The 17,027-nt window shown below is 37.5% G+C and overlaps 1 protein-coding gene across 3 annotated transcripts in view; it reads right to left on the reverse strand.

Annotated features, from left to right (window-relative positions):
• LOC122809173 (amyloid-like protein 2) overlaps positions 1-17,027 on the reverse strand; it is a 1,365,390-nt gene that overhangs the window by 612,572 nt on the left and 735,791 nt on the right. The window lies entirely within an intron of this gene.

Consider the following 17,027-nt stretch of genomic DNA (forward strand, 5'->3'; position numbering starts at 1 on the left):
CAGGCACACACCCCAAAGAGCATCTGAGATTAGATGGCTGAAGGAAGAGTTCGGTAATGATGCACTTCCTGCAACAAGTCAGCCTGGCATATTGTCCAAGCTCAAAAATATTATTCTTACTTGTGTTAATAGCTTCCAGGATCTGGTCAATAGCTATAATGAAAGGAGCAGACTTAAAAAATGAAATGGCAGTAACACTGAGGTGTGACAGAGTAGAAACACTGAAGTAGTTTTGTCAGCTAGGACATTCTCTATGGCTAAATAGGCAGGGCTGTTCCCTCTGAACTGGTGCAGTATCCAACATTATTTGTACCACAGTAGAAAAAAGCCTCGTGCTTATCCTTCTAGAAGTTAGCTATCCTCAATTCATAGTCTGACTTAGCTCTTCCCCAATGATGTATTTAACTTCATAGGATTGTATGACTATAGGAAATACATGGCATCCGAGTTTTATTACAACCACTTACACCTTGCCAACACCCACCCTTAATCTGTACCAACTTTCTTGTGAAGGAATAGACTGGTCAAGACGGGGTGAATTTGTAAATACTCATCTAATCATCCAACCCAATCTACTTACTTCAACATCACATCACATCAATAAAACTTTGATTGAACCAGTACCATCCAACCAACTTCTCTGTGTTGTTATTGATCAAAATCTGAAGTTCGACTTACACATTGCCCAGACTATAAAAACAGTACACAAGAAAATAGACACCTTATACAAATGCAAAAACTATCTAACCACAAACTCCAGAATAAAAACAGCCAGAACTCATCTTCTGTCAACTTTACTATACGCCTCACCCATCCTTACCAACCTCTCCAAATCAGACCTAAGCAAGCTAGATGCCTGCTATAATAAGATAGCTAAATTTGCCACTAGCTGTCCTCCTAGAACTCATCATCGTAAGGCTCTAAGACAACTATCTTGGTTAGAACTACCCCACCAACTCATGCTCACGCAACTCTCTTCTGCCCACCAAATGTAATATAAATCCAATAAAACACCAGCTCTACAAGGCCTCCTCAATCCCCATATAAGTACCCGTCCACTAAGATCCACTAATAAAGCTCTAATTTATGTAACCAGGAGTAAAAATAGCTCAGGTGACTCTCTATACTCCTACTACACTGCTAAACTTTGGAATGCCTGACCACTTGAAATTAGAAATATAACTAGGTAAAAAACTTCAAGCATCACATTAAAGCCAACCAGTTCCTGGACTTGTACATGTACTGGGCATGGGTAGCCCAAAAAATGGAACTAGCTGACTCTAAAAGTTTAATTGCATATGTAATGAGCATTGAACTTAAGCCATATGACTACCTTATGTTATTTTTTTTTCTTTCTCACTGTTAATATCTACCAGATTTTAAGTCTTCGATTTGCTATGTTACCTGCATATAAGACTAAGTATCATAATTGCACTCTTATTGTATACAATGTCACTACCTGCTACAACTGTAAGAACTGTCTTCTAGAGAAGCATTGTTATACAAGATTATTGGTCTTGTCTCCCACTTGACCAGTTTATTCTGTTCTAGTCTTTTTACCATTATGAATGTCTGTTACTATTTTTTTTCTTTATTGTATTATACAGTTTTCTTTCTACTAACAAAATAGTTTACTAACAATGGAGCTTTTCTCCCTGGGCCTCTGCTGAAAAAGGGTTTTATGCCCTGTCGGACTCTCCCAGTTGTTGTTGTTGTTGTGTCTTTCGGCTTTTCCCGGTTAGGGGTCACCACAGCGGCACTCCGGATCGCTAATGATTGGCAGTTGATTTTTACATGCTGAGTTGCCGGCCCTGACGCACAACCTTCAACGAAGGTATACCCATTCACGCATGTCTCCACATAGAAGACACTCTAGCTGAGAATCGAATGGGACAACGTCTTGCTGTGAGGCGACAACGCTACCGCAGCACCACCACCGCGGACTAGTCGGACACTCCCAGTAAAAAATCTAAAATAAATAAATAAACTCTCCTGTTTAAAGGAGGATAATGTATAACACTGCTTAATTTGCACAGGGAATCTATTCCATGGAGGGGGGGGGGGGGCTGTGAAATGAAGCGATCTGTCTACCATGTTTTATTTACCTGCAGATTTGCTTATACTCCTGCATCTGCCTGATGGTGAAAACATTTTTATACAAACCATACAATTTTCTCCTCTTGTTATATAGTTTGCTTTACCCGAGAGTTCAACCAAAGATATTTACCCCTGAATTTCCCATCACATCTATGCGTGGTAGGCACTGACTTATATATACATGGCTTTGATTGAAAAAAAAAACATAGGTAAAAGGGGTTGTTGTAGAGATTAGGTCAAAAGGAAACAAAGGATTTTAGAAATTCATGAGGCTCTCAGACAGAGATATAAAGTTGGCTTTGGAATAGTGAAAAGTGTAGTTGAATTTGTGGCCAATCTGTTAACAACTTTTAAAAAAAATGACATCCTGATGGTCAGATGTAATTCAAGCAAGGGAAAATAGATGCATAGAGAAAGGCAGCATTTGTAAAAACGAGGGCAAGTACATTTCTTCCTCTTGTGGTAACTCAAACAATTTGATTTAGGGAGGCAGTATTAATGAAATCTAAGAAATGCTTGGATAATTTATTTCTAGTTGTATTTGGCTTCCAATTAATAAACAGATAATTTAAGTCACCTAGAATTAGGGTACTGGGATTAAAAAAACACAGAAACCAACTTGGCAACATATTGCTGTGGTCTTCACCATTCAATGAAGAGGATCAAGTGTGATCAAAATGATAAAGAGGTCAAACTCAGAATCTCAGCAGAGAGCAGACCCATCTTCACAAAGGCCAGGTTAGAATTTTGTGGGCTAGAATGTCTAATATACATTTTCTTTGCCTGAAATATACACTGAGGGAAGAAAAGTTCTTCTTCAATATACTGCTAAAGAGAGAGAGAGATGAAAGTCATCGTTGGTAAAGAAAGTCACCTGTCAGTCATTGCCTGCCATGCTCATACACACTGAATTTCCCTAGAATGTCAGCAGATAAAAAGCCAATTGCTGAAATCAACTATTTTGCCTGAAATTGTGGCATCACTCTAGCAGACACATGCACATAGAGTTTAACTATATTTCTTCACATCATCCCCAGAGTAGAGCATCCAAGCTCATTCACCCCAACATGGGTGACAATGGCAGAGCACTCTTACCTGAGGTGACAGGGACTAAAGGCTTTGGTCACATCCTACATTTTGGTGTCAGAGAAACTGCTAACTGTAATCCAATGACTGCACAGCCGGGAGAGTGAAGCATCAAGATACTCAAGTCCAATATCACCTATTATTAATGTATTATCATGTGAAACTAAAGCCTCGTGTATTACTACGTGAAGCTAAAGCCTTATGTATTATCACGTGTAGCTAAAGCCTCATGTATTATCAAGTGAATCTAAAGCCTTATGTATTATCACTTGAAACTAAACCCTCAAGATTCCTTATGGCACTAGGCAAGAAGTCAGGGTGGCTCACTTTATTTGTGGGTGAAGGTCAAATGGAGGTGTGTTAGACTGAGTAGTGTTTGGTCATGTTTGTTCAATAAAGGTTTTGGTAACCTAGGTAATGATTTCTTTACAACCTAGGCAAAATCAGGTCTGTTGTTAGATGGTTGTAATGCAGTTGTCAGCTAGCTATCAACATGGAACGTATGTGAGAGATTAGACTTGTAGCTTAAGTATTTACAAATATTACAATTAGTATTTAAAAAAATACCTTTATTGAATTATCACTTGTGACATATGCAAACTTACATTGATATAAAAGTAATCAAGACATATTAACAAGTTCAGATTTGCAAACATTATACAGTACATATATGGGTCTAATTAACCAAATCAAAAAGACTGGCAATCAAACAGCATTTACATCGGAAATGACATTCATCAAGGTGTTTATTGTGAGATCACAGTACAGTGAAGATTGGAAAATTTGCCCTTTCCTCACTGTAGTGCGATCTGAGAGCTGGTATATACAATTAGCGGGGTGGGGGGGACTGTACCACCCACAAGAGTGACTTCACTAAATGACATTTTCTATGTAAACTGGTCTTTTCGATGTCATGATATAGACCCTACATATATTATTATAAATCATATAATTTAGGCAACATTACATAAATTATTCATTTCCTACCTTCACTTAAACCTCATCCCTCCTCCAAAACATTTTTCAGCATGTACTATTCCCACAATTTCCATTTTTTCTATGCAATTACTCCTACCTTTTCTAAAGAGCCAACATCCTGTTCTTTTATTGCTGTGAAATAGTCACTATTTCAAGTATAGTTGGTTTATATTTTGATGTTTATTTTCTGGTAATTACTTTTTTGGCAGCCATTAGAATAAAATTTAACAAGGTCTTACTATGTCTAGGCAATTCATACCCTGTATCTCAACTCAGAGACATAATTTCCTTAGTCAAAATCATTTTCTCATCCAGTATTCCTGACAGGGTAGTCTCAGAGGAATTTTTAAAGTCTGCCACCTCATTATGCTCCCAGACCATATGTTCCCAGTTACCTCTTTCATCCTCATCACACCTCCAACATTTGCCATCTACCTAAGAAAATCTTCTTTGGAGTCTGCTTGGGGTATAAAAGTATCTATGCAAACACTCTAGGAAAAATCATAAATCTTATAGACTTTGTTGCATATTTGGGAACCATACAAATGTCCTCCCATTGTTTCTTGTTGAATTGCACATCTAAATTCTCTTCCCAATCTTTTCTAACCTCTTCTGATTGATTCTTATTGTTATTGGGCAATATGTCATATGTCCTGCTAATTATCCCTTTTTAACAGCAGTTTCTGTTCTAGATTAGTTAAAAATTCAACCAGTGCAGGTCTTTCATTCAGGATTCTGCTATCCCTTTCTCTTTGTCTATACTCTGATATCAATCCCTCATAAAGAAGGCAACCGCTATCTTGCAATCCCAGTGTCTTCTTGGACTATTCCCAGTATATTACCTTTCCTTCTCTAATTATTTGTTCTCTATTTCTTGGTTCCTTTGCCAGCTTCTTCCAGTAAATTATATCTCCCTCTTATATACTCACTGTACCCCTAATTGCAGTCACCCCTAATGGCAGGGTCTCCTTTCTCCACTACAGTGTAGGCTTAGTTCATAGTATACTTTCTACTACTTTATGAATATATTCTGCATGAGTGTTGTTTTTCTCCATGAGGATCTGAGTCCAAAATCTCATTTTTTCCTTATTTCTTGAATAACCTCCCCGCTTCATCATTATCACCCCTTTACACTTCAGATTTTGGCTTTCTGCTTGTGTTACATATAAGAGCCTTAATTGTCTAGCTCTGAAATATCCCTTCAAATAAGGTAATCCTAAACATCCTTGTTCTGAAGGGAGGATTAACTTATACATTTGACCCTTTCCCTTTTCCTTCCAAATAAAATCCTTCAGCTCCTTATTAATTACTGTCCATAACTTATCCAATGGTTCACAAAAATATGCCTGATCAGTGTATAAAACTAAAGGGATTAAAAATATTTTTACCTCTTATATCTTGCTATACATATCTATAGGCAAGACCTTCCAATTGCTCAATTTTTGTATTATCTTTTGTTTATTCTCTTCCCACATATCCTTAGCTGCTATAACCAAATCCTTTTTAATCCAAACTCCTAAATACTTCATTTTATCATGTCCCCATAAATATGGGTATTGCTTGACCAATTCATGCATGTGCACATAGTTTAAGTGATAGCCTTTCTTTTAACTTCATTAATTTTGTGTCCCAAAACAAACTGGAACTGTCTGATATTATTCCACAACACTAACATGTCCTTTTCTGGTTCCTTTAAGTACATAATGATATAATCTGCAAATAAAGCCAACTTTTCCTTAACACCATACCAATTATATCATTGAATTTCTGAGTCTCATATTTTCTTTGCCAGTGTTCTAAACATAATGCAAACAACAAAGGGAAAAGAGGGCACACCACCTGGTTCCTAAATTCAGACAAAATTTACCAGAGAGGAACCTCAAACTGGCACTAGGCAAGAAGTCAGGGTGGCTCACTTTATTTGTGGGTGAAGGTCAAATGGAGGTGTGTTAGACTGAGTAGTGTTTGGTCATGTTTGTTCAATAAAGGTTTTGGTAACCTAGGTAATGATTTCTTTACAACCTAGGCAAAATCAGGTCTGTTGTTAGATGGTTGTAATGCAGTTGTCAGCTAGCTATCAACATGGAGCGTATGTGAGAGATTAGACTTGTAGCTTAAGTATTTACAAATATTACAATTAGTATTTAAAAAAATACCTTTATTGAATTATCACTTGTGACATATGCAAACTTACATTGATATAAAAGTAATCAAGACATATTAACAAGTTCAGATTTGCAAACATTATACAGTACATATATGGGTCTAATTAACCAAATCAAAAAGACTGGCAATCAAACAGCATTTACATCGGAAATGACATTCATCAAGGTGTTTATTGTGAGATCACAGTACAGTGAAGATTGGAAAATTTGCCCTTTCCTCACTGTAGTGCGATCTGAGAGCTGGTATATACAATTAGCGGGGTGGGGGGGACTGTACCACCCACAAGAGTGACTTCACTAAATGACATTTTCTATGTAAACTGGTCTTTTCGATGTCATGATATAGACCCTACATATATTATTATAAATCATATAATTTAGGCAACATTACATAAATTATTCATTTCCTACCTTCACTTAAACCTCATCCCTCCTCCAAAACATTTTTCAGCATGTACTATTCCCACAATTTCCATTTTTTCTATGCAATTACTCCTACCTTTTCTAAAGAGCCAACATCCTGTTCTTTTATTGCTGTGAAATAGTCACTATTTCAAGTATAGTTGGTTTATATTTTGATGTTTATTTTCTGGTAATTACTTTTTGGCAGCCATTAGAATAAAATTTAACAAGGTCTTACTATGTCTAGGCAATTCATACCCTGTATCTCAACTCAGAGACATAATTTCCTTAGTCAAAATCATTTTCTCATCCAGTATTCCTGACAGGGTAGTCTCAGAGGAATTTTTAAAGTCTGCCACCTCATTATGCTCCCAGACCATATGTTCCCAGTTACCTCTTTCATCCTCATCACACCTCCAACATTTGCCATCTACCTAAGAAAATCTTCTTTGGAGTCTGCTTGGGGTATAAAAGTATCTATGCAAACACTCTAGGAAAAATCATAAATCTTATAGACTTTGTTGCATATTTGGGAACCATACAAATGTCCTCCCATTGTTTCTTGTTGAATTGCACATCTAAATTCTCTTCCCAATCTTTTCTAACCTCTTCTGATTGATTCTTATTGTTATTGGGCAATATGTCATATGTCCTGCTAATTATCCCTTTTTTAACAGCAGTTTCTGTTCTAGATTAGTTAAAAATTCAACCAGTGCAGGTCTTTCATTCAGGATTCTGCTATCCCTTTCTCTTTGTCTATACTCTGATATCAATCCCTCATAAAGAAGGCAACCGCTATCTTGCAATCCCAGTGTCTTCTTGGACTATTCCCAGTATATTACCTTTCCTTCTCTAATTATTTGTTCCCTATTTCTTGGTTCCTTTGCCAGCTTCTTCCAGTAAATTATATCTCCCTCTTATATACTCACTGTACCCCTAATTGCAGTCACCCCTAATGGCAGGGTCTCCTTTCTCCACTACAGTGTAGGCTTAGTTCATAGTATACTTTCTACTACTTTATGAATATATTCTGCATGAGTGTTGTTTTTCTCCATGAGGATCTGAGTCCAAAATCTCATTTTTCCTTATTTCTTGAATAACCTCCCGCTTCATCATTATCACCCCTTTACACTTCAGATTTTGGCTTTCTGCTTGTGTTACATATAAGAGCCTTAATTGTCTAGCTCTGAAATATCCCTTCAAATAAGGTAATCCTAAACATCCTTGTTCTGAAGGGAGGATTAACTATACATTTGACCCTTTCCCTTTTCCTTCCAAATAAAATCCTTCAGCTCCTTATTAATTACTGTCCATAACTTATCCAATGGTTCACAAAAATATGCCTGATCAGTGTATAAAACTAAAGGGATTAAAAATATTTTTACCTCTTATATCTTGCTATACATATCTATAGGCAAGACCTTCCAATTGCTCAATTTTTGTATTATCTTTTGTTTATTCTCTTCCCACATATCCTTAGCTGCTATAACCAAATCCTTTTTAATCCAAACTCCTAAATACTTCATTTTATCATGTCCCCATAAATATGGGTATTGCTTGACCAATTCATGCATGTGCACATAGTTTAAGTGATAGCCTTTCTTTTAACTTCATTAATTTTGTGTCCCAAAACAAACTGGAACTGTCTGATATTATTCCACAACACTAACATGTCCTTTTCTGGTTCCTTTAAGTACATAATGATATAATCTGCAAATAAAGCCAACTTTTCCTTAACACCATACCAATTATATCATTGAATTTCTGAGTCTCGTATTTTCTTTGCCAGTGTTCTAAACATAATGCAAACAACAAAGGGAAAAGAGGGCACACCACCTGGTTCCTAAATTCAGACAAAATTTACCAGAGAGGAACCTCAAACTTTGATATTTGCCTCTGATCATCATATATATCCTTCCAATTAACCTTATTATTGTAGGAGGAGATGCAAATGCTTCCATTGCCCTACTTGTAAAATCCTAGCTTACTCTTTTGAATGCTTTTTCACATCAAGACCAACCAATAACAGCAATATTTCCTTACATTCTGCTTCCCTTTGGATATACATTGTTCTATTATTGTTGTCAAGTGTTTCCCTCCCCTCTACAAAACCACATGGGTAAATATCTATCAATTTTGGCATTACCTTTGCCAATCTTTTAGCCATTCCAGACATCAACACTTTATAATCATAGTTTAGAACTGAAATGTGCCTATATGAAACTGGATCAGATGCATCTTTACTGTCCTTAGGTATTACAGACACCACAGTTTTCTTCCAGAATGTTGGTGCCCCCCTTTAATATACTGTTAAACAAAACCTTCCATATCTTAATCACTTTATCCTAATTTCTAAACTTCCTCCAGGATACCATCTCTTCTTGGAAACTTTCCTTCAGATTGATTATACATCACAATTGTTATGTCATCCTTTAACCTTAGCATATTTAAGTCTTCAATAAATATTGCCGTTTACGCATTTTATTGATTTCCCCACTCCCCTTCCTTACACAACCTTTCATAAAATTTCCAAAATATCTCTAATATCTCTACAGGAATTGATTTTTTTTTGTTATAGGCTGCCTAAGTTTAGCAACAAACCTTTCCACCTTCTGTTGTCTAAGCCATTGTGCCAAACATTTTTGTGCTCTGGATTTATTAACAAAAAACAGTTGCTTAACAGCAGCCTTTCTAAACTCATGTATATTATCCAGGTACTCCCTAATTTTCTCTTTAGCACTCTGCAATTGTGCAATGTTTTCTTCTGGGAGATTTCCCCTTTTTTGTAATATTTTAACATGTTATAACTAATTTTTATTACTTCTTAACCAGATCTCTTTTTCATTTATTTCTAATCTATCCCACTCACTAGCTATAACTTCTGGAGTAAAGAGTTATGCAGTAACTCTCTGTATATGGCAGGACCCCTCCCCCCAATCTGGGGTGGTGGGCAAATGTTGGTTAAAAGTATAAAGACTTGTTTCTACCTCCCTTCCACATCTACAGTGCAAGTTACCACCTGAATCTAATGATTTTTACCAAACCTCAGACCTTTCTGACCTGCTTGTAACTCACCTATGTATATTTTTCTGGATTATTATGTTTAATTAACTCTTTTTTGCTACCTCTAATTTGGTGTCTCCTGCTCATCACCTGGACATACTAGTTACCCACTATTGCCCCATCTTTCTACACATATTGATATTCTCCATCCTTTTATCTTTACTTCTCAAGCATTAACCATATTTTACCACATTTTATTTTCTGACAATACCAGTGTGACAATAGGAGATACTGCCAGCCATGCCAGAGAGAAGTAGAGCAGTAGATGAAAAATTTGTGCCAGCCCAACTAGCTGGAATTATCAAACTGATCTGTACAAATGTGTGTACTGGAAATGTATTTCTGAGCTCTGCTTGTGTTAATTGTGTTAAAATGTATCAACAGGGCACCTTGCTGAAATGAAGAGAAATGTGCATGCATTATGGTAACTGAATTAAATTTAAATGTTTCAGAAGAGGACAGTGGCACAGCAATGGTTAACCAGCTGACTTATTTTAAGAGGAATAAGGGAAATGTAAATTAACTGTTAAATCATTGAATGTCACCCCACAGTGCTGATTAGGACCAGAGAAGCTGGATCTGGGCCAGAGCCTTAGTTAATTAGCTCAGTGATAAGACAGGAGGCCTACAGGCACTGCCGTAAACAATTAAATGTGTATTGTAGCAGTCTGATAAATTCCTGTCTCAAACTTCAAAAGTAGATATTGTGGGGACCTAGAGTCAGGTGATCAGATGAGGTCATTCTGCAAGTCATCTTGGATATTATATTTTACAGGGAGTAATCTCAGAATATAGAGTACTCTGGGTCTGTCTAGAAAGACTGCTCACACTATTTCTTCTTGCCTTGCCCAAGTAAGTAAGTTAACTAGGGAACAGTAAAATTGTCTTAGATTCAGTCAGGAATAGTTAGTTTAGACATTGTTTTTCTATATTTGTCTGAGTTTGTCCTTCAATGTTCATTTCAATATTTTCTGTGATTTGAACTCTGTTTTTTATTGTGAATATACATTCAGTTTTTTCATGTACTTTTATTATTTATTATTAAAGATATTTAAACTTTACATTGTGGCTAGTCCTTTTTTAGAAAGTACTAACTTTTGAGAATACTTATATTTATTTGGTGACACTGTGTGGGCCACTCCAGAATGTCTAGCCATCTCTGTGAACCAATACTCTTTGTAATAATATTAATATTGCACAGTATAATTGGACACCCTTTGTTAAGGGCCTTAGAGGAGCTGACTGTAGAGTGTCTGGTGGCAGTGAATTTACCTTATAGTCTGGGCAGAAGGTGGCATAGCTAGTAAACCTGTGCCAACCTTTCTCAGTGTGTGTGAAAATTAAATCTTAAAGAATGTGTCTGTCAGCTACTTGGGGCAGGGACACGAAGCACTGGGTTTACAGAGAGGGTTCTGGAGGACTTGGTTTGGACACTTGGCTGAGGAGCTAAACCTACAGCTACACCAGTGGGGAGTCTTATTTGGGACCTGGAAGGAGACAGATATAGAGACAGCCAGACCCCAGGCTGAGTGTGTTCCCTGTGTGCTCATAAGAGGAACTGTACTTGATGCAAAGAGGACTGCTTCAATAAGCATTCAGTGTATTCATTTGTATTCCAAGTGTACGCCCATCTCCAGTGTCAGTGATGAGGATTCAGATTCCTTGATTACTGGCCCAGAGTGGGGACAACATATATTGAAGCTCATCACATACTGGTAGCAGTGGTAGGCATCGCAACTAGCATTTCCTTTTTCCCTGCATCTATTTATAAACCTTACTTACGTTTTATTTTCTCTTCTTGTTATATTTTTCTGTGGTCTAAACACATGGCACTTAGTATTACATAATACCCTACACCTACTCTAGGCTGTACATATTTGCACTTGAATAAAATGACATCATACACTCAGAAGAGGTCATCTTCTTACTTTTTTCTCCAGTCTCAACCTGTAGCTACATCTCTTCTTTCTATTCCATTTGCCCTCGTTATGCTTGGGCTCACTTCACTCCCCTACCCTACTCCCAAATCCGACCCACCCCCACTGCACACAGCTTTACCCCTTCCAAACTCCTCCTACTTCTATTTCTGACCAAATAAAACTGCTTCTATTAATACACATCATTGTGTGCCTCCCTCACCTATCCACCATATCTTATATCATTAAATGACTTTCTCTTGGTAACACATTATACTCTCTATTATAATATCTATCCCAAACCCTTTCTTTCACCTTTTCTAACCTCTCTCCTCCTACTACCTTACTTCTTTTAGCACTTTCTCAGAAAAGAACCATTGCCTATACCTGACTATATAACATACAGGCCAACACAATGTCCTCAATAACACTAATACTTATTATTTCCCTTTCTTTACCTTTCTTTCTCCTTCAACAGACATCCTACCATAAATCTGCTATCAGCACTTACATCACTTCTATAACATCAGATACAGCCATCCCTGACTACACAGTTTCTATAATATATCACCAGGTCTGTTTTGAGCACATGCACTAACCTCTCCTAAAATCAAACTTTTAAAAGAAAGTTGCAAACTCCTTCTCTCTTATTACTACTTGAAAAAAAAACTCCTCTTTCAATCATACAAATTACCAACTTTATTTCACTTATTTCCCTCTCTGGCGATGTTCATCCTAACCCAGCCCCACCCCCTACCCCTAGTCCTTCCCACACCCCAATGAACTCATCCTGAAATAAAACTTTGAAATTCATTACCCTTAATTTTCACATAATTTGTAACAAAATATCAGATTTCCATGCCAAGATAGTGCTACATATTCCAGATTTCTTAGCTGCCACTGAAACATTTCTAAAACCTTATTTAAAAGATATCGAAGTGCTTCCTCCAGGATATAATTTAATTAGACTGGATAGACTTCACATAAAAGCTGGTGGAATTGCATTATTTTACAACAGTTACCTCACAGTTACAAACTACTCAGATCACATCCCCAAATTTGATGGTGCACAGAAAATCCTCATACCTGAAAACATCCAATCGTGGATCACAAATAGCATCTCTTAAGAAATAATTATTCTTGGTGACATCAACATAAATTGGTAAACTCTTACATCAGTCTCTCCCACTACCTCTACAAACCTATTTAATTTCTCACAACTTGTACTATCTCCCACAAGGTATGATAAATATAACCAGCATGGATCCATACTTGATTGGATCCTAGTTTCTGACCCTGACAAGTTCACACAAACAATCACTCTACCCAACACACTAAGTGACCACCTACCCTCCTTTGCCGTCAGAATATCTAAACTTTCTCCTAAAAAGCAGTTATACAAATCTATCTGAAACCTAACAAATTTAATCTGGAGTCCTTTCTATACATAGTAAAACCTATTAACTGGTCTACACTAAAAATTCTTCCTCTTGAAGAAGCAGTAAATTGCTTTAATACAACATTCCTAAACATTCTCAACAGCCTAGCTCCTACTCAGATAAAAAAGATTATGATTAATCATACTCCATGGCTGTCAATTACCACCAAGCAACTAATGTCCCAAAGGAATAAAGCATGGAACAAATGGCTATAAAATAAAACTAAAGACAATTTACAGTACTATAAACAACTCCAAAATAAAGTTAAAAAGCTTACAATTTCTGATAAAAAGCACTACTTTACCAATCAGTATGCTAATAACTCTCAGAATCCGTAAATATTCTGGTCATCAATCAATTCACTTCTTAAACCAGGCACAAAGCAAAACCCTCGCCCTCTCCCAGATAAATCTCCTTTTGAAGTTGCTACCTACTTTAACTCTCATTTCACTGGCAGTATTTCTAACCTGCTGTCAAACTATACTCTTCATTTTCAGTAAACCCGTCCTGCACCTATAATATTTCTCAGCCAAGTACAAGTAGAACTAACATTACTCAAAACCCTACTACTTCTACTCATACCATTTCACTCCACCAAATCACTATCAGCTTTATAAAAAAATTCTTCTAAAACTCAAACCATGTTCTAATTCAGCAGACAATCTTCTTGCTCAATACCTCAGGCTTGCTGCTGAGACTATAGCCTACCCAGTCAGTATTCGCATAAACAGATCAATCACAGATTTATATGTCCCAGCCATTTGGAAGAAGTTCTTCATTATCCCACTACATAAGGGGGAAAATTCATCCGATCTATGCAACTACTGCCCCATTGCTATCTTATCACCCTGGTCTAAAATACTTGAAAAATTTATCCACACACAACTCATTAATTATCTTCTCCACAACAAATGATTGTCCCCAATCCAGTATGGTTTCACACCAAGCAATAGTACTTCAACTGCTCTGTTATCCTTCATGGATGCCATAAATTATGCTTGAGATTCTGGCTATATTGTATATGCACTATTTTTGGATCTCTCTAAAGCATTTGATGACAGTCTCCCACACTAAGCTCCTGTGTCAACTTTTCTTACTTGGACTTACATCCCTGTCCTTGACATGGTTTAAAAGTTACCTGTCAGACAGACAACAGTCAGTACAGTGGAAAGGCTCACTTTCTTTCTTCCTTCCTTCCAAACATCACTGGGGTACCTCAAGACTCCATCATTGTGCCTCTACTGTTCAATATATTCATAAATAGCCCTTAATTATGCTCCAGCCAAGCCAATCTAATCCAGTATGCCAATGTCTTGACCATTATCTGCTCATCAAATAACATAGTGCACTTGCAACAAGTTACCCCAAATGTTTTTTCTTCCATTGAACTCTGGTCAAACAACTCCCAACTATTAGTGAACCCCAATAAAACACAACTTTTACTCTTTTTTCCTAAAGGACAAATAGGAAATAAGTCAAATTTAAAAATGTATTCCTCAAATAACACTCTAATTGAAGCAGTTTCACACGCCAAGCTGCTAGGTGTAATTATCAATGAAAACTTGAAATTTTACCTTTTTATCCAAAATAATATAAAGAAAACATCAGAAATTAGGTATGCTCTACAGGCACTCTTGCTTTCTTCCTTAGTCTACTAGAATCACATTTGCTAACACCTACTTATTACCTTCCCACCTTTATGGTGCAAATATCTTTACTAATCTCCAGGCCTCCCTCTTATCAAAATTTGAAGCCTGCTATAACAAAGTAGCAAAATTTGCCACAAACTCTACCTACTCTACTCACCACTACATTTCACATCAGGTACTATAATAGCTTGAGCTACCACAATGCTTTAACTTCTTACACCTCTTAACTGCTCACAACATTAATTACAATGCCAATGCCTGCCCTGCTCTAATTTCTGTTCTCTCTAGCTATCTCTCTACTAGACCTCTAAGATCCAAAGCAAACAACTTCTATCAGTACACAAGCCCAACAAAAATGCAGGAAAATGCCTTTACTCTTACTCCATTGCCAAAGCCTAGAATAATCTTCTCACAAATATCAGCATAAACGCCAACTTTCCCTCATTTAAAGATACTTTAAAATAATTCTTCAGCAGAGCATAGATCTGTTCCTGCTCTGATACCACTTAATATTATATCCTCTCTTTTATTTTTCCTTTTGTCTACCACTTTTTTCGTTAAATACACCTTCTTCTTCTACAAGGAACTTATCTCACCTCATCTCTTTTTCTATTTTTCCTCTTGTGTATATCAATAATCTGTGTTATCCTACTGTTTCTCTCCTTCATGTCTCTCACTTTTATATTCTTCCTTACTGCTATGCTAATAACCATTTTCAACACTTTTTCTTCTTCTCTTTCAGCTGTTCCCATTAGGGGTTGCCACAGCAGATCATCTGTTTCCATTTCTTCCTGTCCTCTACATCTTGCTCTGTCACACCAACCACCTGCATGTCCTCTCTCACCACATCCATAAACCTTATCTTAGGCTTTCCTCTCTTCCGCTTACCTGGCAGCTCCATCCTTAGCATCATTTTCCCAATATACTCATCATCCCTCATCTCAACACATGTCCAAACCAACACAATCTCGCCTCTCTGATTTTGTCTCCAAACCGTCCAACCTGAGCTGACCCTCTAATATACTGACTCCTAATCCTGTCCATCCTTGTCACACCCAGTGCAAATCTTAACATCTTTAACTATGCCACTTCCAGCTGACTCCTGCCTTTTTGTCAATGCCACCGTCTCCAGCCCATACAACATAGCTCACCACCCTCTTGTACACCTTTCCTTTCACTCTTACTGGTACCCGTCTGTCACAAATCATTCATGACACTCTTCTCCACCCATTGCACCCTGCCTGTACTCTCTTCTTCACCTCTCTTCCACATTCACCATTACTCTGAACTGCTGATCCCAAGTACTTAAACTCATCCACCTTCACAAAGTCTACACCCTGCATCCTCACCATTTCTCTATCCTCCCTCGCATTCACACACACATATTCTGTCTTAGTCCTGCTGACCTTCATTCCTCTCTTCTCTAGAGTATATCTCCACCTCTCTAGGGTCTTCTCAACCTGGTCCCTACTCTCACTACAGATCACAATGTCATCTGAAAACATAATAGTCCATGGGGCCTCCTGTCTGATCTCATCTGTCAACCTGTCCATCACCCTTGCAAATAAGAAAGGGCACAGAGCTGATACTTGATGAAATCCCACCTCCACTTTAAACACATCTGTCACTCCCACTGCAGATTTCACCACTGTCACACTACCCTCATACATATCCTGTACCACTCTTACATACTTCTCTGTCACTCCTGACTTCCTCATACAATACCACGACTCCTCTCTAGGCACCCTATCATATGCTTTCTCCAAGTCCACAAAGACACAATGCAACTCCTTCTGACCTTCTCTATATTTCTCCATCAACACTCTCAGAGCAAACATCGCATCTGTAGTGCTCTTTCCCGGCTGGCATGAAACCATACTGCTGATCACTAATCATCACCTCCCTTCTTAACCTAGCTTCCACAACTCTTTCCCATAACTTCAAGCTGTGGCAGATCAGTTTTATCCCTCTGTAGTTACTACAGCTCTGCACATCACCCTTATTCAAAAAAATAGGTACCAAAACACATTTTCTCCACTCCTTAGGCATCCTCTGACTTTCCAAGATTTCATTAAACAATCTGGATAAAAACTCCACTGCCATTTCTCCTAAGCACCTCCATGCTTCCACTAGTATGTCATCTGGACCAACAGCCTTTCCATTCTTCATCCTCTTCATAGCTATCCGTACTTCCTTCTTGCTAATCTGTTTCACTTCCTGATTCACTATCCC

This window comes from Protopterus annectens, chromosome 8.part0, assembly GCF_019279795.1.
Source record: "Protopterus annectens isolate FY-2018-M chromosome 8.part0, PAN1.0, whole genome shotgun sequence".
Classification (NCBI taxonomy): Eukaryota; Metazoa; Chordata; order Ceratodontiformes; family Protopteridae; genus Protopterus; species Protopterus annectens.